The sequence below is a fragment of the Ranitomeya variabilis genome, chromosome 3 (genome assembly GCF_051348905.1).
Source record: "Ranitomeya variabilis isolate aRanVar5 chromosome 3, aRanVar5.hap1, whole genome shotgun sequence".
NCBI lineage: Eukaryota > Metazoa > Chordata > Amphibia > Anura > Dendrobatidae > Ranitomeya > Ranitomeya variabilis.
The window spans coordinates 225,038,721-225,062,290 of NC_135234.1; the positions used below are offsets into that span (position 1 = coordinate 225,038,721).

Genomic DNA, 23,570 nt, shown 5'->3' on the forward strand with positions numbered 1-23,570 from the left:
AAAAAACACACTTTGAATTCAATGAAATGTTGGTAATTTTTTTAATTATGTTTTTAACAAATTTTATTAATAGCTAGGGCAAGACACACCAAAATCAGTTCAAAGGAGCACTCAAATGCAACAATTTTTAACCCACAGATAGTGTTGAGCGATATCGTCCGATACTTGAAAGTATCGGTATCGGAAAGTATCGGCCGATACCGGCAAAGTATCGGATCTAATCCGATACCGATACCCGATACCAATACAAGTCAATGGGACACCAAGTATCGGACGGTATCCTGTATGGTTCCCAGGGTCTGAAGGAGAGGAAACTCTCCTTCAGGCCCTGGGATCCATGTCAATGTGTAAAAGAAAGAATTAAAATAAAAAATAGGGATATACTCACCCTCTGACGCGCCCTGGACTTTACCGCCGTAACCGGGAGCCGTTGTACCTAAGAATGCACGCTTGAAGGGCCTTAGATGACGTCACGGCGCTCTGATTGGTCCGTAGCAGTCGCGTGACCGCTACGCGACCAATCACAAAGCCGTGACGTCACCTAAGGTCTTTCAAGCGCTTGAAATACCTTAGAAGACGTCCGCAGCTTCTGGTTGGTCGCGTAGCGGTCGCGTGACCGCTACGCGACCAATCACAAAGCCGTGACATCACCTAACATCTTTCAAGCGCTTGAAAGACCTTAGGTGAAGTCACGGCTTTGTGATTGGTCGCGTAGCGGTCACGCGACCGCTACGGACCAGAGCGCCGTGACGTCATCTAAGGCCCTTCAAGCGCGCATTCTTAGGTACAACGGCTCCCGGTTACGGCGGTAAAGTCCAGGGGCCGCCGGAGAGGTGAGTGTATCCCTATTTTTTATTTTAATTCTTTCTTTTACACATTGATATTAATCCCGATACCGATTCCCGATATCACAAAAGTATCAGATCTCGGTATCGGAATTCCGATACCGCAAGTATCGGCCGATACCCGATACTTGTGGTATCGGAATGCTCAACACTACCCACAGATAAAGGAGGCATCTGACAGACAAACCACAATGTTCAATATGTGGCCTTTTTTATTTTTTGAAAAGAAAATTACTGTCAAAAAGAAGCCTAACACATTGCCAAAAAAGTGAAATGTATGCCTGAAAATCAAGTGTTTGGAGACCACAGATAGACCGGGCATCTGACTAAGTTGACAGACTGCTTCAATATGTGGCCTGGAGTTTTTTTTAAATTTTGTTAACCCCAAAATACTGTATAGACCTAGGGTAGCAGACAGACAAAAAAGTGGATTGTATGACTGAAAAGCAAGTATTTGTACAGTACAGATAGACGAGGCATCTGACTGAGATAACAGACTTATATATGTGCCTGGAGTTTTAAATTTTTTTTACCCCAAAATACTGTATAGACCTAGGGTAGCAGACAGACAAAAAAGTGGCATGTATGCCAGAAAAGCAAGTATTTGAACAGCACAGATAGACCAGGTGTAGGACAGAGATAACAGACTGTTGTAATATGTGGCCTGTAGCTTTTTTTTAAAGTTTGTACCCAAAGATACTGTGTAGACCAAGAGTAGTAGACAGACAAAAAAGTGGAATGTATGCCTGAAAAGCAAGTATTTGTACAGCACAGATAGACCAGGCGTCGGACAGAGAAAACAGACTGATCAAAATGTGGCCTTGATTTTTTTGGGCCCACCAAAATTGTGTCAATATGTAGGCTATGACACTTTAAAAAAATTGGAGTACTAAAATTGTAAAATATTTAGCGCAATGATATGCGATGCGTGTGGCGTACAAATCACAGTGATAAATCTAAGAACTGTAGCTAAATATGTTTGGGCCAGCTAAAGATTTTTGGTCAGCAAAATGGTGTCCAAAAATGTTGTAAAGCACTCCAAAAAATACTATAGTACCAAAAAAAGGCCAGAATTTTCTGCGCACTCACATCTGATGTCTGTGACAAAAAAACCTGTTTTAAATTGTTAGATTTTCATACTCTTGTATTAAAATGACCTGGCTGTAGTCTGCAGTGTGACCAAGCAAATAAATGTGGAAAAAAGGGGGCTATGGGTTGCTTTGTAATAAAATTAGCAGGTATATGGTGCAAAAAAAAAAATCCTAGCCACGGATACCTGCAGCTAGGTATATATATATATAATATGCAGCAGACAGTAATGGAGCCTTTTGATGTATGCAGTGAGATCTATATACTCACATACAGTGCCTGCATGCCTTGCAATGATGTGGATATGCGCACATAGACACCCCTGCCTACCTTGCACTGCAATCTATATACCCCCAAACTAGCCTTAAAAAGGACTGTTGGCTTACTAGGATTTGTGGCTTGAACAATACTAGACAGACACTAACTAATAAAAGAACAAATTTGACTCTATCTCTATCTAATCCCGGAAATGCTCGGTGCTCACTGCGTACACCGAGTACAGTGATATTCGGGCGAGTATGGAGTAGTGGAGAGCATGCTCGCTCATCACTAATCAGCATTAAAAGTAGAGCCAATATGAGTCTCAAGCTGTATACTTTATCCTTGTGATACTCATTTTAAAGTAACCAATCCACACCCCCATGTAGTGATTTTTGCTATAATCAAACTCATCATCATCCTCATATAATGCTTTCTGTACTTTTCCTCCCCTCCCCCATTGCATTTATAAGGTGGCCAGGGTGATAATGGCAACTGGCTGTATGGTTCCCACACCCTGTCGCCCCACAGATGAAATGTAATGTATCTCTTGCTTTGTGTACAGTGTGCACTGCAAAACACTTACTGTCACTGCCAGGTTCTTCTCAGGTGCTGTCACTACAGCTTCACAAAAATGGTTCAGAGTCACAAGTCTTTTCAAACAACTCAACTTTGCTGGACAGCAGTGCTTTCATCAGATTGACAACACAATTCACACAGAGCCACATATCCTGCACTTTCCCTGCCTTCTGGGCAGACTCTATTCTTTCTGTAATTTCTTTCTCTTTCTTCCTGTCATTCACTGCCATATCTCTGGTCAAACTCTGTTCTGCCTGTGCCGTCATTTTCCCTGCCATCCAGACAGCTTCTTTGCACAGTCCATGTCCCATCTGTGCCTTCCATGTCACCAGCTCCCTGTCAGACCCTTGTCTGGCTCCAGTGAGGAGAGGTGACAGGAACACTATCTTAGCTGTTCCCACCCCAGTCACAGACCCTGGATCCTGCTTGGGGATGCTCCTGTCGAGCTGGTGCCCATCGGCACTGTTCTCTGCCTGGAGCCCCTTACTGCAACAACAGCTTTATCCCCACGGCCTGTAATACTCTGCTCCACTACTGCTCACACAACCTGCATTTGGGCAGGCTGCCTGGGCTTCTGACTCAAATCAGGAAGTATCCTGATTACACTTACCTGCTCTATGCTGTTCCTCCCATTTACTTAACCTCTGTGCTGCCTATCTCCTACTGTATTCTATGCTGTCCTCTATCACTAATGTGTCCCCCTCTATTCTACCACACTGTTGTTTTATACTACCTAAGATCCTATTCTACCCCTAATCCTACATACAGTACATAACATCACAGTATAAAAACATTACATATCACATCAATAACAATGAGGTGCCGCATGTAACCGTGCAAACAGCATCCAGGGGAGAGAAGGCACGTGAGGGTCCCCGCCACCTCCTTACACATTGTTAGTTAGCCTTTTTTGTGCCTTATAATAATGAGCGATCACTAAAATGCTCAGGTGTTTGTTACTCAAATTGAGTTATTCATAATACTCTTTTTGAGGCAATTGGAAAGCAGAGCTTTTTTCAGGCAGACCCTACAAAGAGATATGGAGGGCAGTGAAAAAGTTCAAATGGATGGAAAAAGTGCTGAATGGAAGGAGAATAGCATAGGGAAAGCCCCTGGAAGCATCTCTGACTCCCAGATCGCTGCTGAGTAGAGATGAGCGAATTTGATCAGGTAAGGGCTTATTCGGCAAGCTATAGCGCTTACCGAATAAGCTGCAGTGGGAACCTGGCTTCCTGGATCGCTCTGACTGATCAGTTGTTTGGCTCTGCAGCTGCATGTGTTGTGGCTGTGCGACAGACACGACACATGCATGGGGAGCCTGTTTGCTGGGCTCTTTGACTCCGCTTTAAAGAGTGACAATAAAACATTCCAAACCAATGAGAAATTTAATTTTACAGGAAAAAAAATGATAAGAAACAATTTTTCCTGTATAATGACTTGCATATAAGGCAAAAATGTAAAAGGATTTTTAAAAAATTATAATTTAAGTAAACCAAAATTATTTTTTATTGAAAAATAGGAAAATTTAGTTTACTGTATGAAAGAAGCAAAAACTGCCAAAAATTATTGACTCAGAGGGATTCAGATACACTCTGTATTAGACATAAAGGAGGGCCTAGTACACGTTCTGTTCAAATTGTCATGTATTGGTACTCCTAGACTCATAAAGGCTATGCAATTTTTGAGGGTTATATATCAAGGAAATTACTCCAGACCACAGAATAGTCTAAGGGTGAGCAATATAATACTGATAAAATTGTGAAGAACTTTTTTGAGGGTTATACCAACGAAATGTACCCAAGAACACATAATACCTTATGGATTAGCAATATAATACCGATAAATTTTTGAACAACATTTTTGCGGGTTATATAGAAATGAAATAAACCAAAGAAGATATAATACCCTAGGAATGAACAATATAATACCAATACATTTTTTTAACAAGTTTTTGGAGACCATTACAGCAACAAATGTACCCAAGAACACGTTATACTATGTGGATGAGCAATATATTACCGATTAATTTTTACTATGTTTATAGAGGCTTTTATTGTAATGAAATGTACCTAAGAACATGTTATACTGTGTGGATGAGCAATGCAATACTTAAAAAATGTGTCAAATTTTTTATAGGCTTTTATAGCAACAAACTGTTCCCAAGAACACATTATAACTGTGTGAATTAGCAATATACTGTAATATCGACACATTTTTGACCCAGTTTTTGGAGGGCTAGATACCACTAAAATCTTCTCAAGAACATGTAATACTCTATGGAAGAGAAACATACTGGAAAAATTGTGAACAATTTTTTGGAAGGTTAGGTACCACCGAAATGCATCCAAGAAAGCATAATATCCTATGGATGAGCAATATAATACCAATAATTTTTTTTGAAAGTTTTTTGATGGCTATATATACCAGCAAAATGTACCCAAGAACACTACTGTATGGATGGGCAATATAATCCGTATAAATTTGTGGACACGTTTTTTGAGGGTTATACAACGATGAAATGTATCCCAGAAGATGGAATAGTGCATGGGTGAGAAATTTAACACAGCAAACCTTTTTAATGCTTTTTTAGTGTTCTATGTCACAAAAATGTACCACAGGACACAAAATAGTGTTTTTGTGAGAAATGTAACTCTTCTATATTTTTTAACATTTTTTGGGAGTGTTATATATCATAGAAATGTAACCCAAACCATAGAATAGAGTGTATGTAAGAAATGTAACCAAGCCAAACTTCTAAAGTTTTTTTGCATTATATACAAGCAAAATGTGACAGAAGGCACATAATCTATGGATGAGTAATCTAATCCAAAAATATTTTTCAATGCTTTTTGTGAGTTCTACATACCACTGCAATGGATGACTCATCAAATTCATAAAAAAACCTAGCACGTAAAAATGTTAAAAGTGTAGTTAATGTACTTATACAGTCCAAAATGCTTTGCAGAAAGTGCAAAGCCAGGCAAAATTATAAGGAGGGTCATCCTTAGACCCCTGAAAAACAACAACTGACTGGCCTCCTTCAAATATTGAATATAATATTAAAAACACTTTATGTGCTGCTGTTACATCGTGGTGTGGAAAAATGTGAGCTAATCAAGGTTTTGTTCATTTTTATGAGAGTGAACCTATCAGCATTCTCAGTTGATAGGCAAAAGCTCCTGTCTGTTATGACCCCCTCGGTGGGTCAAAACCTGCTCAGAAAAGACACTTACAGCAGGGCAGTACAACACCTCCAAGGCATAGAGGAACAGTTCGTGCCAGGTGTCTAGCTTTGAGGCTCAATAGTTGAATGTCACACAAGAAGTAGGGAACACGCTGGTTTGGTTGTCCAGGTATTGCTTGACCTTCTTTAAAAACTTTTCCCTCCTTGTCAAAAATACCCAGTCATTAGGGTCTTGACGCAGTGCTGGTGTCATGAAATTAGCCCACACCTTCTCATGTACAGTACCATGGAATCAATGGTGCTCTATAAATAAGTAATAAAAATAATAATAATAATGTACTCCTGGCTGTGATGTGTGTCTCCATGGCCTCTCCTCTTTGTTTGGCCAAAGAAGCTTGCCCCCTGCCGCTAGCGTTGTCTAATGGGAAATTTTTCAACATATTTTCTAAATTTGCCTTCTGGTATAGCACAATTTTAGAAGACCTCTCCACCTCAAGAAGAAGAGATACAAAGTTCTCCTTGTAGCATTAGTCTAGCAGGGTAAACAAACAGTACTCTCTTTTGATCAAGATGAATGTAACGCGAGTGTCACGGGAAAGGCAATACATAAAGTTGGCAATATGTGCCAAGCTCCATACAGCCAACACTTCCTTGTCTCCACCATGATGACTCTCCATCTCCTCCTCATGTCCATTTTCAGCCCATCCACATAGGAGAGATGGGATGAAGGTTGTGTAGCAACTAGCCTCTGTTGCGCTAGTCACCAGCTCCTGTTCCTTCTTTTCCTGCTCTTTATCGTCCACCTCCTTATTGATAGCCAATCCACACTGAGCAGCTGAGATGAGGCTGGGATGGTTAGAATATCTCTGTGTTATGTCTTCCTAAATCCCCACCTGGTTTGCAAGCAAAGCTTCATGTTTTATTGTGAGCAGCAACTTTTTAAGTAGGTACAGAAGAGGGATAGTTGCACTAACTATGGCGTCATTTCCACTTACCATCTTTGTGGAGTCCTCACAGTCTTGGAGAGCCAAACATATAACAGACATCCACGCCCACTTTTTAGTTGTTATATGCAGAGGCTGACCAGAATACCGATGGGCATGTTGGAGCTGGTACTCAACTGCTGGCCTCTTCTGCATTTCCAGCATGTGCAGTGTGGAGTTCAAGGGCATGGTGACAAAGTACGCCTGTCAATGAGCTGGCACATGCATGCGCTGCTGCAACACTGCCAGAGTGGCGGCAACTGGAAATAGGAGCTGACGCAGCGTACCTTGGCCAGAAGCTATGGCAAATCAGGGTATGTTTCCAGAAACTTCTGAACTACCAAGTTAAGCACATGTGCCAAGCTTGGTATGTGTGTGAGCTTTCCAAGCTTCACAGCCACCACCAGGTTACATTCATTAGCAAATAAGACCATGTCTGGTTGGGTGTTCAGCGGCAAAAACCATACATCTGACTGGTCTGTTATTCATTTAAGCAACTCTGCCGTGGTGTGTGGTTTGTCTCCTAGACAAATTAGTCTCAGTAGAGCCAGTTGTCGCTTCTCTGAAGCAGTGCTGTAGAGCTTCCATCTTCCTGCTGATGTGGACAATGTGTTCTGATATAGCACATCAGAGATGGAGGATGCGAATGAGCACTAGGGGGCAGTACTACTGTAGGACATGGAGGAAACCCTAATTGAAATAGGGCCAGCAATCCTCTGCGTCGGAGCACATGTGCCATGCCAGTGTGGGACTCGGCCCCAGTTTCCACAATGTTCATCCAGTGTGCTGTCAGGGAAATGTAATGTCCATGGCCACAAACGCTTGTCCACTTATTGGTTGTTAAGTGGACAATCCCAGTTAGTGCACTGGTAAGGGCACAGTTGATGCTCCTGGATATATGCTGGTACATGCTGGGGCACCACACTGGGAGAAAAAGTGGGTTGGTAACCAAGTACCATGAGACGGCTGCGACAATGAGTTGGTGTAAATACTCTGTGTCAACAATCCAAAATGGCAACATTCTAGGAATTTAGGACCTGAGAATTACGTCACGGCTTGTGATTGGTCGCGTGGCAGTCACATGAGCGGCACACGACCAATCAGAAGCCGTGACGTCATGGAAGGCCGTAAACGTGCTCATTTTAAGCAAATAAGGCTGCCGGTTACCAGCGGCGATGTCCAGGGGCCTCCGGAGAGGTGAGTATATCAATATTTTTTATTTTAATTCTTTATTTTACACTTAAATGTGGATTCCGATACTGATTTCCGATATCGCAAACATATCGGAACTCGGTATTGGAATTCCGATGCCAGATTCAGAAGATTGCCGACCTCATGGCCGACCCCACACAGGGGTCGGGTCGGGTTTCATGAAACCCGACTTTGCCAAAAGTCGGCGACTTCTGAAAATGGCTGACCCGTTTCGCTCAACCCTAGTGCTTATATATATGCACTGTCCGTACATTGTCTGGTACCTTAAAGTCACCAATGACCTATTAACTGCCAAGAGCAAGCGACACTACTCTGCCCTCCTCCTCCTGGACCTGTCCTCTGCCTTTGAAACAGTGTACCATTCCCTATTACTACAGACCCTCTCATCCCTTGGCATCACAGACTTGGCCCTATCCTGGATCTCGTCATACTTAACAGACCGGACATTCAGCGTCTCCCACTCACGCACCACCTCCTCACCTCACCCCCTATCTGTCGGAGTCCCGCAAGGTTCAGTCCTAGGGTCCCTGCTCTTCTGCATTTACACCTTTGGCCTGGAACAGCTCATAGAATCTCACGGCTTTCAGTATCACCTCTATGCTGATGACACACAGATCTACATCTCCGGACCAGATATCACCTCCCTACTAACCAGAATCCCTCAATGTCTGTCCACTATTTCATCCTTCTTCTCCTCTAGATTTCTGAAGCTTAACATGGACAAAGCAGAATTCATCATCTTTCACCCATCTCACGAGAGCCCCCCAACGAACCTATCCACTACAGTAAATGGCTGCCAACTCTCCCCAGTCCCACAAGCTCGCTGCCTCAGGGTAATCCTTGACACTGATCTCTCCTTCAAACCACATATCCAAGCCCTCTCCACTTCCTGACGACTTCAACTCAAAAATACTTCACGGATCCGTACATTCCTCAACCAAGAATCTACAAAAACCCTAGTCCATGCCCTCATCATTTCTCACCTTGACTACTGCAACCTCCTACTCTGTGGCCTCCTCTCAAACACTCTCGCACCCCTCCAATCTATTCTAAACTCTGCTGCCCGACTAATCCACCTGTCCCCCCGCTATTCCCCGGCCTCTCCCCTCTGTCAATCCCTTCACTGGCTCCCCATTGCCCAGATACTCCAGTACAAAACCCTAACCATGACAAACCGGTCTCCTCCATACATCTGTGACCTCGTCTCCCGGTACTTACCAGCACGCAACCTCCTATCCTCACAAGATCTCCTTCTCTACTCCCCTCTTAACTCCTCTTCCCACAATCATATACAAGATTGCTCTCGCGCTTCACCCCTACTCTGGAACCCTCTACCACAACATATCAGACTCTCGCCTACCATCAAAACCTTCAAAAAGAACCTGAAGACCTACCTCTTCCGACAAGCCTACAACCTGCAATAACCAACGATCGAACAAACCGCTGCATGACCAGCTCCACCCTCGCCTACTGTATTCTCACCCATCCCTTGTAGATTGTGAGCCCTCACAGGCAGGGTCCTCTCTCCTCCTGTACCAGTTGTGACTTGTATTGTTCAAGATTATTGTACTTGTTTTTATTATGCATACCCCTCCTCACATGAAAAGTGCCATGAAATAAATGGCACTATAATAATAAATAATAATAATACCTCTATTATCTCCAAGTGCACCAAGCCCCACTAAACATAAGCCTCAGGAAATTCTGTAAGGGTGGTTTCACACGTCCAGATAATTCCGGTACCGGAGTTATCCGTGTCCATGTGCTCACGTGGCACATCCGTGTGGCACATGTGCGGCAGCCGTGTGCCGCATCAGGAACACACGGACAGCCGCCAGGAAGCAGCGATACAGTAAGCGCGAGCCAGAGAGAATAAATGAAAGAAAATCCGACATGGGGTCCCCCCTATATTTTAAAACTGACCCTGCAAAACTCACATGTGCGGGCTGCTATTTTCAGGCTGGTAAGGGGCCATGGATATGGGCCCCCCCTAGCCTAAAAACAGCAGCCCGCAGCTGACCAGAAAAGGTGCATCTATTAGATGCGCCAATTGTGGAGCTTTGCCCGGTTCTTCCCACTGCCCTGTAGCATTGGCATATGGGGTAATGTGGGGTTAATGTCACCTTCCTATTGTAAGGCGACATTAAGCCGGCTTAGTAATGGAGAGGTGTCAAGAAGACACCTATCCATTACTAATCCCACAGTTGTTAAAGGGTTAATAAAACACACACGGTAAGAAAAATGTATTTTAATGAAATAAAACAAATACACAGTTTTTCCATCTTTCTCCTTCTGCCATTCCAAGCGAAGCCCTCAATCTCCTAGAGAAAAGTCAAAATAAAAAACCAACAATATACCCATACCTGTCCACTGTACAGTCAATTCCCACGCAGCAATCCATATCTGGGGGCATTTACATTTTACAACTGGCAACGCTGCTAATGCAGCTAGTGTAAATGACTGGGGAATTAATGAAATGCTGGGAGCGGAGCTTCGATGGCTAGCGGTGACGTTACTGAAGCTGCGCCCCCTGGCGGCATGAACTCAAATGAACTCTTCAGAATTGAAACTCAAAAACGGAAAAACCCAAGGTGGTGAAGGGGTTAAAAATAAAGATAATGAAAAATACATATATGCGGTATTGCCAAGTTCAGAAAAATCCAATCTATCAAAATATAAAAATAATTAACCAGATGGGTGAACACCGTAAAGGAAAAAATTAATGAACATCACAATTAACTGTTTTTTTGCTGCTGCAATACCACAAAAAATGTGATAACAAGCATCAAAACATCATATCCATCCCAAAATAGCATCAGTAAAAACCTTGTCTGTCCCCGCAAAAAGTAATCAAACAGCTCCATTAATTGAAAAATCAAAATGTTGCGGGACTCAGAAAATGGTGATGAAACTCCCCCCAAAATTTTCAACCACCAAAACAATAAAAGAAACTGGACATGTTTGGCATCACAGCAATCATGCTGATAAGGAAAATTATATTTCAATGTCATTTTTACCACACAACATAAGCTGTAAAAATCCTCCCCAATTGAAGATTTTGTTTTACTTTTTCCAGCACACTATAAGGTAAAATGAATGGTGTCATTTAAAAGTGCAAATAGATCAACAAAAAACAAGCCCTTATATGTCTATGTGGACAAAACATATATAAAAACGTTATGGCTCTGGAAAGATAGTGAGGAAAAAAAGAAAACGTAAAAATGGAAATTAGGAGTTAATAATACAAAGTGCCACTTAAATACACTTTAATTGTGTTCCCCTTTCTGACACGTATCTTTTTTAATGGAATATATTGATATATTGATTTTTTTAGAGCTTGAAATGGATGGTGAACACCCATATAAGATCTAAAGTGCTGTACACATCTTTTCAACGCAGTTGAAGTACTTTTGATTCAAATCACATAATTTTGAAAAATTCACTGAAGATGTTGAACGATAAGATCATCTCTGGTAATTAATATCGATTTGATTCGGGTCCAACACCCAACAACTGTTAACTTACCCAATACCATCAAGGCGTAAAAAATGTACAGGGCCGGGAAAGCGTGGCTCCTACTTTACATTGTTATCACTATGGAATCATTTATCGTATCTTCCACTCACTTGTTTGCAGTTGGCCTCTGAAACAGATAACAGCTGATCTATGTGGGTGCCAAAAGTTGGACTCCCATCGATCTTCTATCGGCGACCTAGGTCATAAGTACGTTAATATAATAATCTGCCACAAACCCTTGAAATACACATTATAGTGTAGATCTTAATAAATCTATAATGGAGCACAGAGATAAAATTAAAGACTTCGGTATCAAATTAGCCCTAGATAGTAATATACAGCTCTGGCAAGAATTAAGAGACCACCACATCAAAACTTTGCCATGAGCAGCCCAATCTCCAGACCTGAACCCCATTGAAAACCTTCTTTGTCAGAAAAAAAAAATCAAATTAATTGCTTAGAAATTCGGAGACATGTTGTCAGAAGTTTATAGAATAAAAGAACAATTTACATTTAACTCAAAAATATACCTATAAAGAGAAAAATCAGAGAAACTGAACATTTTGCAGTGGTCTCTTAATTTGCCAGAGCTGTATATCCTACCTGGAAGTACTGGATCTCTGGTTTGCTGTAGTGTGGAAGGAATGGCCAACATGCAGCCTCATTAGGCAAAAGCTAACTCTCCAGATGTCAAAGGTGTGAAGGAAAAATGTTATCCGTACAAAGTTTATTCAATATGTTGAAACAAGTTTTTGGTCCTAATTTCTGCCTACACCATAGTATATACATATTTATCCAAAGCGCATACAAATTTCAGTAATACTACCAGGTGATGATGGATGAAAAAATGCTGCCTTCATTCTCTACTACTACAATACATTCTGCTTTGGATGCAGACTATTGTTTTTCTGGACTCAAGAGGCTTTTAGTGTATATGTTTGTTTGTTTTATGCCGAAAATAACCTTTCATGTTCTCAGGCAGAGGAACAAGAGATGCAGATAGAATATTAAATGCACAAAGCAGCTCACTTGAAATTTACATTAGAATCAGGGTAAGTGGGTCTATCTTAATGTGCAGATATGGATGTGTTACACAGAGTAGTTCACATTATTGTTTTTGTATTGTGTAACAAATTAGAATTTTTTTTTAATACAATCATTATTATTAAACTTTTAACAAATTGTGAATAAATATATTTTACAAAATGTATTCATAGTAAATTCATTTACCACAGCAGTGGACTAGATGTGAACCATGCACTACAAGGGAAGATATATTGCTTGGTGCCATGTGTTCATCTATGCATGGTGTCAGAAGGGAAAGGATTATCCCAAACACATTACTATGGGGAGCATTAGAATGCCCTTAAATGGTTTTTCTCAGGACGGCAAGTTATCTCCTATCCACATTAATCCCAAGAACATTGCTCTGGAACCCGGTAATTGGGTTCTACAGAGCATTGTCTTGAATAGAGCATAGGTGCACATGGTCAAAATTTACTTCATTCATTGTCTATAGTATTGCTGAAGGTAGCTGAGTGTCTGATAAGTGATTAGGTGGGGCATGTGCTGTAGTGAGGTGCTGTCAGGCTACATTTGCCATTAGTTGAGATTTGTACCTTGACTCAGGCAGTGGTCTAGGGTGTTTCCAAGGTGGCAGTGGTTTGTTGCCCTCTGAGAGTGGTATTTTACCATTCTCCGAATTGATTGTTATAAAGACAGCCAGCTCTGCAGTTAATTAGGTGTTTAGCGCTGGCATCTAGGTAATCAAGGATTTAGGTGATGTGCAGTAGCATGATGAGGAGACCTAATTAGTGTTCCATGGAGCAGAAGAAACTAAGAAGTTGTATTGTGGTATAAGTAGTGTGACAGGACAATATGGATAGAGGGAAGCATGATAAGTGTGAGGGGACTGTAAAGTGGGACAGTACAGAGAGTAGGAAAAAGTGTGAGGAGGGAGCATAGTATAGAAACTGGGCACTATGGGGAAATAACGTGTGCTAGAGGGCACAATATGCTTTAAAGTATGCAGAGTAAGAAATGTGTAAAGAGAGGGCACAGAGAATGAGCAGAATAGGCAGTATCTGTCCCCTTGCGGTTGGTGGGCACATCAAAACACCGCATGCGGATGCATCCCATACAACACTTGTCCCTGCGTACCCAAGGCATGCGGAAGTAGGCGGAGCATAGGAGGAGTGTAGGTGGAGCTTTCCTCAGGATGTGCGCAGCCATACACAGACCAGCCACACGCAAGTGTGAAAACAGCTTAAGCTCGTGTAAATAACAATATACCAGCGCACTATAAAATATGGAACAATCTATAGGGGGTGCAAAAGAAGCAGTATGGAACCATGAGAGAGAGGAAGGAAAAAAGGAACCGCTTCATATAAATGCACACCACACAAATAATTTATATATAAAAAGGTAAACTTTAATTAACACATAATTAAAAACCATTAAAATGGCATCATACCATGATCCCCACACATGCCCGCCAAAACCATACAATGTAGACAAATATAGGCACAATTGTGCAAAATTGCTAAATAACCATAAATAACACAGCACACTAATCAGTGTCCTGTAGGGCACAACGTTAACATGTAAGACCTGAGATAATATAGAGAGTACACCCAGTACCCCCACAGAATAGACACAATTATAGCCAACCATGGGGCGTGGAATAAGTCTATGCACACTAGAGTGGCGTGTGAAGACAACGGGGTACCTATGCGTCTGGATCCAGACCCAATGATGACAGCAGAAAAGCTGTTACCTCCGTGACAATACCTATATGAAAAAGATGACTACCACATGGAGGAGAGGTGTATCCAGGTCCCAGGTACGGCCAGACAGAACACGGAGCTGTGGTGAAAAAAGACCCACTGAGGGTGTAAAGCGCCAAGGCAGGTAGTCATCTTTTTCATATAGGTATTGTCACGGAGGTAACAGCTTTTCTGCTGTCATCATTGGGTCTGGATCCAGACGCATAGGTACCCCGTTGTCTTCACACGCCACTCTAGTGTGCATAGACTTATTCCACGCCCCACGGTTGGCTATAATTGTGTCTATTCTGTGGGGGTACTGGGTGTACTCTCTATATTATCTCAGGTCTTACATGTTAACGTTGTGCCCTACAGGACACTGATTAGTGTGCTGTGTTATTTATGGTTATTTAGCAATTTTGCACAATTGCGCCTATATTTGTCTACATTGTATGGTTTTGGCGGGCATGTGTGGGGATCATGGTATGATGCCATTTTAATGGTTTTTAATTATGTGTTAATTAAAGTTTACCTTTTTATATATAAATTATTTGTGTGGTGTGCATTTATATGAAGCGGTTCCTTTTTTCCTTCCTCTCTCTAACAGCTTAAGCTCAGCGGCTTGCGCCATCTACGTTGTCAGAGCAGCTGAGCTCAGTGATTGTCTTAAGCGCTGTTGATGTGACGTCACTGCAGCGGCCAAACAGGGCAGCACCAGAGACCCATCGATTACCATGATGCACACTTCTCCTTAGCTTGACTGACAGTATTTGCTTGTACAGAGAGAGAGCTGCTAGTGTCATTGTGGTTACACTATCACTCCTCTCTCCTGCCTACAACAGCCGCCTACTACTATGTGATCATGTGTCAATCAACCTAAGGGGACGAGCTTAGCATGATAAATGAGAAGACTGTACCGTGCACTCATCCCTTGACCATGTTTAAAGGCGGTGTACCCATTCAAAATGCTTCTGTCTGCATCCTCATTTACAGAAGATGTAAAAACAAACACATTTAGCTTTACTTACGTTTTCTAGGTCTAGTTCTGTGGGTCCACTCTTGCCTTGATCTCTGTTTGGCTACAGCGGTGAAATCATGTTGATGAGGCCGCAGACCATCACGGAGCTCTGTAGCTCTGAGTGACTCTTGCCAACTACTTTGTCAGAGCCACTGAGTTCGTGATTGACTGACTGCATCACTGTGGAAAAAAGCTCGCTTGTTTAACAAGTAACAGAGCTTGAGAGCAAAATATTTGATAAAGAAGGTAACTCCTTTTTAAGGGTTTCCCTAGCTAGTATAATAATAGGAAAAGCGACAACTGAAATAAATGACTATTACTCTCCTTTTAGAATCTCCCTCCTGCACTGATACTCTGGTAATCCTCAACAATGTACTTCTATCATGGCTGACATTGAACTTCACTGGTTCCAGCCGTTTTGCACCATGAACAACCAGGGCATTGATGTTGGAGTGGCAGTGGACTAGACAGGTGACTATTGGTTATTTTTTATTCACATTGCTTGTTTATATGTAAATTTCTTAAACTTCCAGAAAACCCTACTATAGTATACCACTAATCTTGCTGATATTATTGTTTTCAGCAAAAATATATCAGGCAGATCTAGTAGCATTGTCTGTATACTTGGGTTTGCAGGTCAGTATTCTTGGTAATGGTGATATTGCCAGTGCTGCCACTATAGTTGGTTTTGTTAGTACTGTTTGTATTGCTGATGATGGTTTTTTTTTGCCAAAATTCCAGTAAAACACACTTTGATTCTACCATAGCAAAAAAATAAAATTGCAAAACAGCTACCACATGTGAACACAGTCTATCAATCAATGAAAAAATGCATTTTGCCTGCATAAAGAACATGACATGTCCATTGTGCTTGACCTAATGCTTAAGCTGTATATAGGGGTGGACACTAAACTGAATTTCTGACCTGGGTGCAGGAAAATCTAAATTCGTCTATTGTGTAGAACATCTGCTTTGAGCAAGAAAAGGGGAAAGCTCATATGGAGTCTACTCTTCAATGTCTACCTCTGGTGTAATGGAGGCAGTCACACTGTAGGCTTAATATTTGCAGAGGCCAAAGTGCCCCCGTGACACACAAAAAATTAAAACTAACATTGTAAATGGCTTATGCTGAGTGTGCGTACCTGCATTTTGCACAAAGACTCGGGACCTTAAAGTTCTGCCCTAGCCATCATGCAAAGCCAAACTAAAAGACGTTCATTACTGTACCAATGTAACCCACAATTTTGATTCTATTTGTACAAGAATACAATTTAGGACCAAGTAATATTTTAATATTTTCTCATCTCATAAAGTTCAGGCCTACCAGAGGATCTTTTGTTATCTTTAATGGGCAGAATCCAAATTCCTCTTCTCCTTTAAGTGTGAATGATCTGTAATTTACACAGTTTAAAGTTCAGTTTTGCCATCTAGTGGCCAGTCACTGTCAGGTTAAAAAAAACATGATATTGATCTACATGAAGTAAAATAGAGTTGATAGTTCACCCCTAACATGTTAAATGACATTTAATCCTTTAAGGTCTGGTCTATTTTGGGCTTTTAGAACCTTCTTATTTTTTCATCAGCACAATGCAAGAGCCATGGCTTTTATATTTTACCATCAAAGCAGCAATAGAAAGATTTATTTTTGCAGATTAACTTGTAGTCCATGTAATTTATCGTGTATGTATTCAGTTATTAATAATTTATTCTTTAGTCTAAGGGTAATGACATGGGGATTATTGCTATCCTGTATCTATATATCTATCTATCTATCTATCTATCTATCTATCTATCTATCTATCTATCTATCTCTATATATACTGTATGCATTGTTATATCCATATGTGTTTATGGTTTCAAAAGTAAAATATCTGTTAACTTTTATTTATTTTTGGGGAGGGAGTACACTAACTAATGCTAGTGTAGTGTAAATGTATGTAAAATTTGATTCTACACAAATTTTAAAAAAATTCTTATTCTCCAGAATGCAGATTTTTTTTTTTTAATTCACTAGATGCAAATTCAACAAGATGACTTCCCATTGTCTACCATATTGCCAGATCATAGCAGGCCATCAAAAAGGTTAAAAAAATTAATACATGCCTCACAACTAGTGATGAGCAAGTGTACTCGTTGCTCGGGTTTTCCCGAGTATTTGTAACTGCTCGGAGATTTAGCTTTCATTGCCTCAGCTGCATGATTTACGGCCGCTACCACAGACAGACCAGGAGTCTGACGGAGATATCACACTCTTCAAAATGCGGCCTGGAGTTTTAAAATTCTTTTTTACCCCAAAATACTGTGTAGACCTAGTGTAACTGGCAGCAAAAAAAAAGTGGAATGTAGACCTGAAAATCAACTATTTGAAGAGCACAGATAGACCAGGAGTCTGACGGAGATATCACACTCTTCAAAATGTGGCCTGTATTTTTAAATTTTTTACCCCAAAATAGTGTATAGACCTAGGATAGCAGACAGCCCAAAAAGTGGATTGTAGGCATGAAAAGCAACAATTTGTAGAGCACAGATAGACTAGGAGTCTGACGGAGATAACAGACTGTTCAATATGTAGCCTGTATTTTTTTTATTTTTTACCCCAAAATAGTGTATAGACCTAGGGTAGCAGACAGCCCAAAAAGAGGAATGTAGGCCTGAAAAGCAACTATTTGAAGAGCATAGATAGACCAGGTGTCTGACGGAGATAACATACTGTTCAATAAGTGGCCTGTATTTTTTCATTTTTTACCCCAAAATAGTGTATAGACCTAGAGTAGCAGACAGCACAAAAAGTGGAATGCAGGCCTGAAAAGTAACTAGAGATCACAGATAGACTAGGAGTCTGACAGAGGTAACAGACTGTTCAATACGTAGCCTGTATTTTTTTATTTTTTTACCCCAAAATAGTGTATAGACTGTCATGATCTCTGCAGGCAGAGATCAACGCAAGCCTATAGAGGGACAAGCTCTCGGAAGATGGAACTATACTGACCATGAACTAAGCCTGCCGCGCAACTAGAAATAGCCAGGTAGCATTTCCTATTTATAGCTAGATGCCCAGCTCTGGCCTAAGACCTAAATAGCTAGCAGAGGGAAATATAAGACCTGGCTCACCTCTAGAGAAATATTCCAAAGAAGACAGTAGCCCCCCACATATAATGACGGTGAGTTCAGATGAAACAACAAACGCAGCAGGAAAATAGTCTTAGCAAATTTGAGGTCCGCTTACTAGATAGCAGAAGACAGATAGTATACTTTCATGGTCAGCAGAAAAATACTAACAAAACACCATCCAGAGATTACCTTAAACTCTGGCATTAACTCATAACGCCAGAGTAGCAATCCCTGATCGACGAGAGCTTTCCAGACACAGTAACAAAACTTCAGCTGCGAACTGGAACAAATAGGCAAAACAAAACATGGACAAAAGTCCAACTTATCAGTAGTTGTCTAGAAGCAGGAACAAGCACTGAGAGGCATCAGATAACATTGTTGACCGGCAAGAAACCACCAGAGAAATGAGCTTAAATAGCGACACCCACTACTGATGGAATCAGGTGAAACAGGAAAGAGGATGACAAGTCCAATTCCACAAGCGGCCACCGGGGGAGCCCAGAATCCAAATTCACAACAGTACCCCCCCCTCAAGGAGGGGGCACCGAACCCTCACCAGATCCACCAGGGCGACCAGGATGAGCCCTATGGAAGGCACGAACAAGATCAGAAGCATGAACATCAGATGCATTGACCCAAGAATTATCCTCCTGGCCGTAACCCTTCCAGTTGACCAGATACTGGAGTTTCCGTCTGGAAACACGAGAGTCCAAAATTTTCTCCACAACGTACTCCAACTCACCCTCAACCAACACCGGAGCAGGAGGCTCAAGAGAAGGTACAACAGGTACCTCATACCTGCGCAATAACGACCGATGAAAAACGTTATGAATGGAAAAGGACGCAGGGAGGTCCAAACGGAAAGAAACAGGATTAAGAATCTCCAATATTCTATAAGGGCCGATGAACCGAGGTTTAAACTTAGGAGAAGAGACCCTCATAGGGACAAAACGAGAAGACAACCACACTAAATCTCCAACACAAAGCCGAGAACCAACACGACGATGACGGTTGGCAAAACGCTGAGTCTTCTCCTGTGACAACTTCAAATTGTCCATAACCTGCCCCCAGATGTGATGCAATCTCTCCACCACCGCATCCACTCCAGGACAATCCGAGGATTCCACCTGACCGGAGGAAAATCGAGGGTGAAACCCCGAATTACAGAAAAACGGGGACACCAAGGTGGAAGAACTGGCCCGATTATTGAGGGCGAACTCTGCCAATGGCAAAAAAGCAACCCAATCATCCTGGTCAGCAGAGACAAAACACCTCAGATATGTCTCAAGGGTCTGATTAGTCCGCTCGGTCTGGCCATTAGTCTGAGGGTGAAAAGCAGATGAAAAAGACAAATCTATGCCCATCCTAGCACAGAATGCCCGCCAAAATCTAGACACAAATTGGGTACCTCTGTCAGAAACAATATTCTCAGGAATACCGTGCAATCGGACAACATTCTGAAAAAACAGAGGAACCAACTCAGAAGAAGAAGGCAACTTGGGCAGAGGAACCAAATGGACCATTTTAGAGAAACGGTCACAGACCACCCAGATGACAGACATCTTCTGGGAAACAGGCAGATCTGAAATAAAATCCATCGAGATGTGTGTCCAAGGCCTCTTAGGAATAGGCAAGGGCAACAGCAGTCCGCTAGCCCGAGAACTACAAGACTTGGCCCGAGCACAAACGTCACATGACTGCACAAAGACTCGCACATCTCGTGACAGAGAAGGCCACCAGAAGGATCTTGCCACCAAATCCCTGGTACCAAAAATTCCGGGATGACCTGCCAATGCAGAAGAATGTACCTCAGAGATGACTCTGCTGGTCCAATCATCCGGAACAAACAGTCTATCAGGCGGACAACGATCCGGTCTATCCGCCTGAAACTCTTGCAAGGACCGCCGCAGATCAGGAGAAACGGCCGACAAAATTACTCCCTCCCTAAGGATACCTGTGGGTTCAGAATTACCAGGAGAGTCCGGGTCAAAACTCCTAGAAAGGGCATCTGCCTTAACATTCTTAGAACCCGGTAGGTACGACACCACAAAATTAAAGCGAGAAAAAAATAAAGACCAGCGCGCCTGTCTAGGATTCAGGCGTCTGGCAGTCTCAAGATAAATCAAATTTTTGTGGTCAGTCAATACCACCACCTGATGCCTAGCCCCCTCGAGCCAATGGCGCCACTCCTCAAACGCCCACTTCATGGCCAAAAGCTCCCGATTCCCAACATCATAATTCCGCTCTGCGGGCGAAAATTTGCGAGAAAAGAAGGCACAAGGCCTAATGACGGAGCAGTCGGAACCTTTCTGCGACAACACTGCCCCAGCTCCGATCTCCGAAGCGTCAACCTCAACCTGAAAAGGCAGATTCACATCAGGCTGACGCAACACAGGGGCAGAGGCAAAACGGCGCTTAAGCTCCTGAAAGGCCTCTACAGCATGAGGGGACCAATTAGCAACATCAGCGCCTTGTCTGGTCAAATCAGTCAGTGGTTTAACGACATCCGAAAAACCAGCAATAAATCGGCGGTAAAAGTTGGCAAAGCCCAAAAATCTCTGAAGACCCTTAAGAGAGGAGGGCTGAGTCCAGTCACAAATAGCTTGCACCTTGACGGGATCCATCTCAATGGAAGAGGGAGAAAAAATATACCCCAAAAAGGAAATTTTCTGGACCCCAAAAACGCACTTAGACCCCTTCACACATAAAGAATTAGACCGCAAAACCTGAAAAACTCTCCTGACCTGCTGGACATGAGAGTCCCAGTCATCAGAAAAAATCAGAATATCATCCAGATATATTATCATAAATTTATCCAGAAAATCGCGGAAAATATCATGCATAAAAGACTGGAAAACTGAAGGGGCATTAGAAAGACCAAAAGGCATGACCAAATACTCAAAGTGGCCCTCGGGCGTATTAAATGCGGTCTTCCACTCATCCCCCTGCCTGATCCGCACCAAATTATACGCCCCACGAAGATCAATTTTAGAGAACCACTTAGCACCCTCTATACGAGCAAACAAATCAGTAAGCAATGGCAATGGGTATTGATACTTAACAGTGATCTTATTCAGAAGCCGATAATCAATACATGGTCTCAAAGAGCCGTCTTTTTTTGAGACAAAGAAAAACCCAGCTCCCAAGGGAGAAGAAGATGGACGAATATGTCCCTTTTCCAAAGACTCCTTTATATATTCCCGCATAGCAGCATGTTCCGGCACAGACAAATTAAACAAACGACCCTTTGGATATTTACAACCCGGTATCAAATCTATGGCACAATCGCACTCACGGTGCGGAGGTAACGACCCAAGCTTGGGTTCGTCAAAGACGTCTTGATAATCAGAGAGGAACTCAGGGACTTCAGAGGGAATGGACGACGAAATAGAAACCAAAGGTACGTCCCCATGAATACCCTTACATCCCCAGCTCAACACAGACATAGCTCTCCAGTCCAAGACTGGGTTGTGAGACTGCAACCATGGCAATCCCAGTACCAAATCGTCATGTAAATTATACAGCACCAGGAAACGAATAATCTCCTGGTGATCCGGATTGATACGCATGGTTACTTGTGTCCAGTATTGTGGTTTATTATTAGCCAATGGGGTGGAGTCAATCCCCTTCAGAGGAATAAGAGTCTCCAAAGGCTCTAAATCAAAACCACAACGATTGGCAAAGGACCAATCCATAAGACTCAGAGCGGCGCCAGAGTCAATATAGGCGTCCGTGGCAATGGATGACAAAGAGCAAATCAGGGTCACAGACAAAATAAACTTAGACTGAATGGTGCCAATGGAAACAGACTTATCAAGCTTCTTTGTACGCCTAGAGCATGCCGATATAACATGAGTAGAATCCCCACAATAGAAACACAATCCATTCTTCCGTCTAAAATTCTGTCGCTCACTCCTGGACAGAATTCTATCACACTGCATACTTTCTGGCGTCTTTTCCATAGACACCGCCAGATGGTGCATCGGTTTGCGCTCCCGCAGACGCCTATCAATCTGAATAGCCATTGTCATGGACTCATTCAGACCTGCAGGCAAAGGGAACCCCACCATAACATCCTTAACGGCATCAGAGAGACCTTCTCTGAAAGTTGCCGCCAAGGCGCACCCATTCCACTGAGTAAGCACAGACCATTTACGGAATTTTTGGCAGAAAACTTCAGCTTCGTCTTGCCCCTGAGATAGTGCCATCAAAGTTTTTTCTGCCTGAAGTTCCAAATGAGGTTCCTCATAAAGCAAGCCCAAGGCCAGAAAAAACGCATCCACATCGCGTAACGCAGGATCCCCTGCTGGCAATGAGAAGGCCCAATCTTGAGGGTCACCCCTGAGCAAGGAAATCACAATCCTAACCTGCTGAGCAGGGTCTCCAGCTGAACGAGACTTCAGGGACAAATAAAGCTTACAATTATTTCGGAAATTCTGGAAGCTAGCTCTATTCCCTGTGAAGAACTCCGGCAAAGGAATTCTCGGCTCAGATACCGGAGCATGTACTACAAAATCTTGTAAATTTTGTACTTTCGTGATGAGATTATTCAAACCCGCAGTTACACTCTGGAGATCCATTATTGTCAGGTGCACACAGAGCATACAGAGATTAGGAGGAGAGAGAGAAAAAAGACTGCAGCAAGGCAGACTGGAGGAGAAAAAAAAAAAAAAAATTCCAGCAGACTTCTTATAACTCTCCTTTCTCAACCTGGGTCTTTAACACTTTAGTGGGCCGGTCAAACTGTCATGATCTCTGCAGGCAGAGATCAACGCAAGCCTATAGAGGGACAAGCTCTCGGAAGATGGAACTATACTGACCATGAACTAAGCCTGCCGCGCAACTAGAAATAGCCAGGTAGCATTTCCTATTTATAGCTAGATGCCCAGCTCTGGCCTAAGACCTAAATAGCTAGCAGAGGGAAATATAAGACCTGGCTCACCTCTAGAGAAATATTCCAAAGAAGACAGTAGCCCCCCACATATAATGACGGTGAGTTCAGATGAAACA

At 42.3% G+C, this 23,570-nt stretch overlaps 1 long non-coding RNA gene across 1 annotated transcript in view; it reads right to left on the bottom strand.

Annotated features, from left to right (window-relative positions):
* Positions 1-15,604, bottom strand: part of LOC143818095 (uncharacterized) — a 260,058-nt gene extending 244,454 nt beyond the window's left edge. Inside the window, exons 1-2 of the long non-coding RNA XR_013224307.1 lie at positions 15,460-15,604; positions 11,777-11,862 (exon numbers count right to left, since the gene is read on the bottom strand). This is a non-coding gene — a long non-coding RNA (uncharacterized LOC143818095). The remainder of the gene's footprint in view (positions 1-11,776; positions 11,863-15,459) is intronic.
* Positions 15,605-23,570: the final 7,966 nt, after the last annotated feature.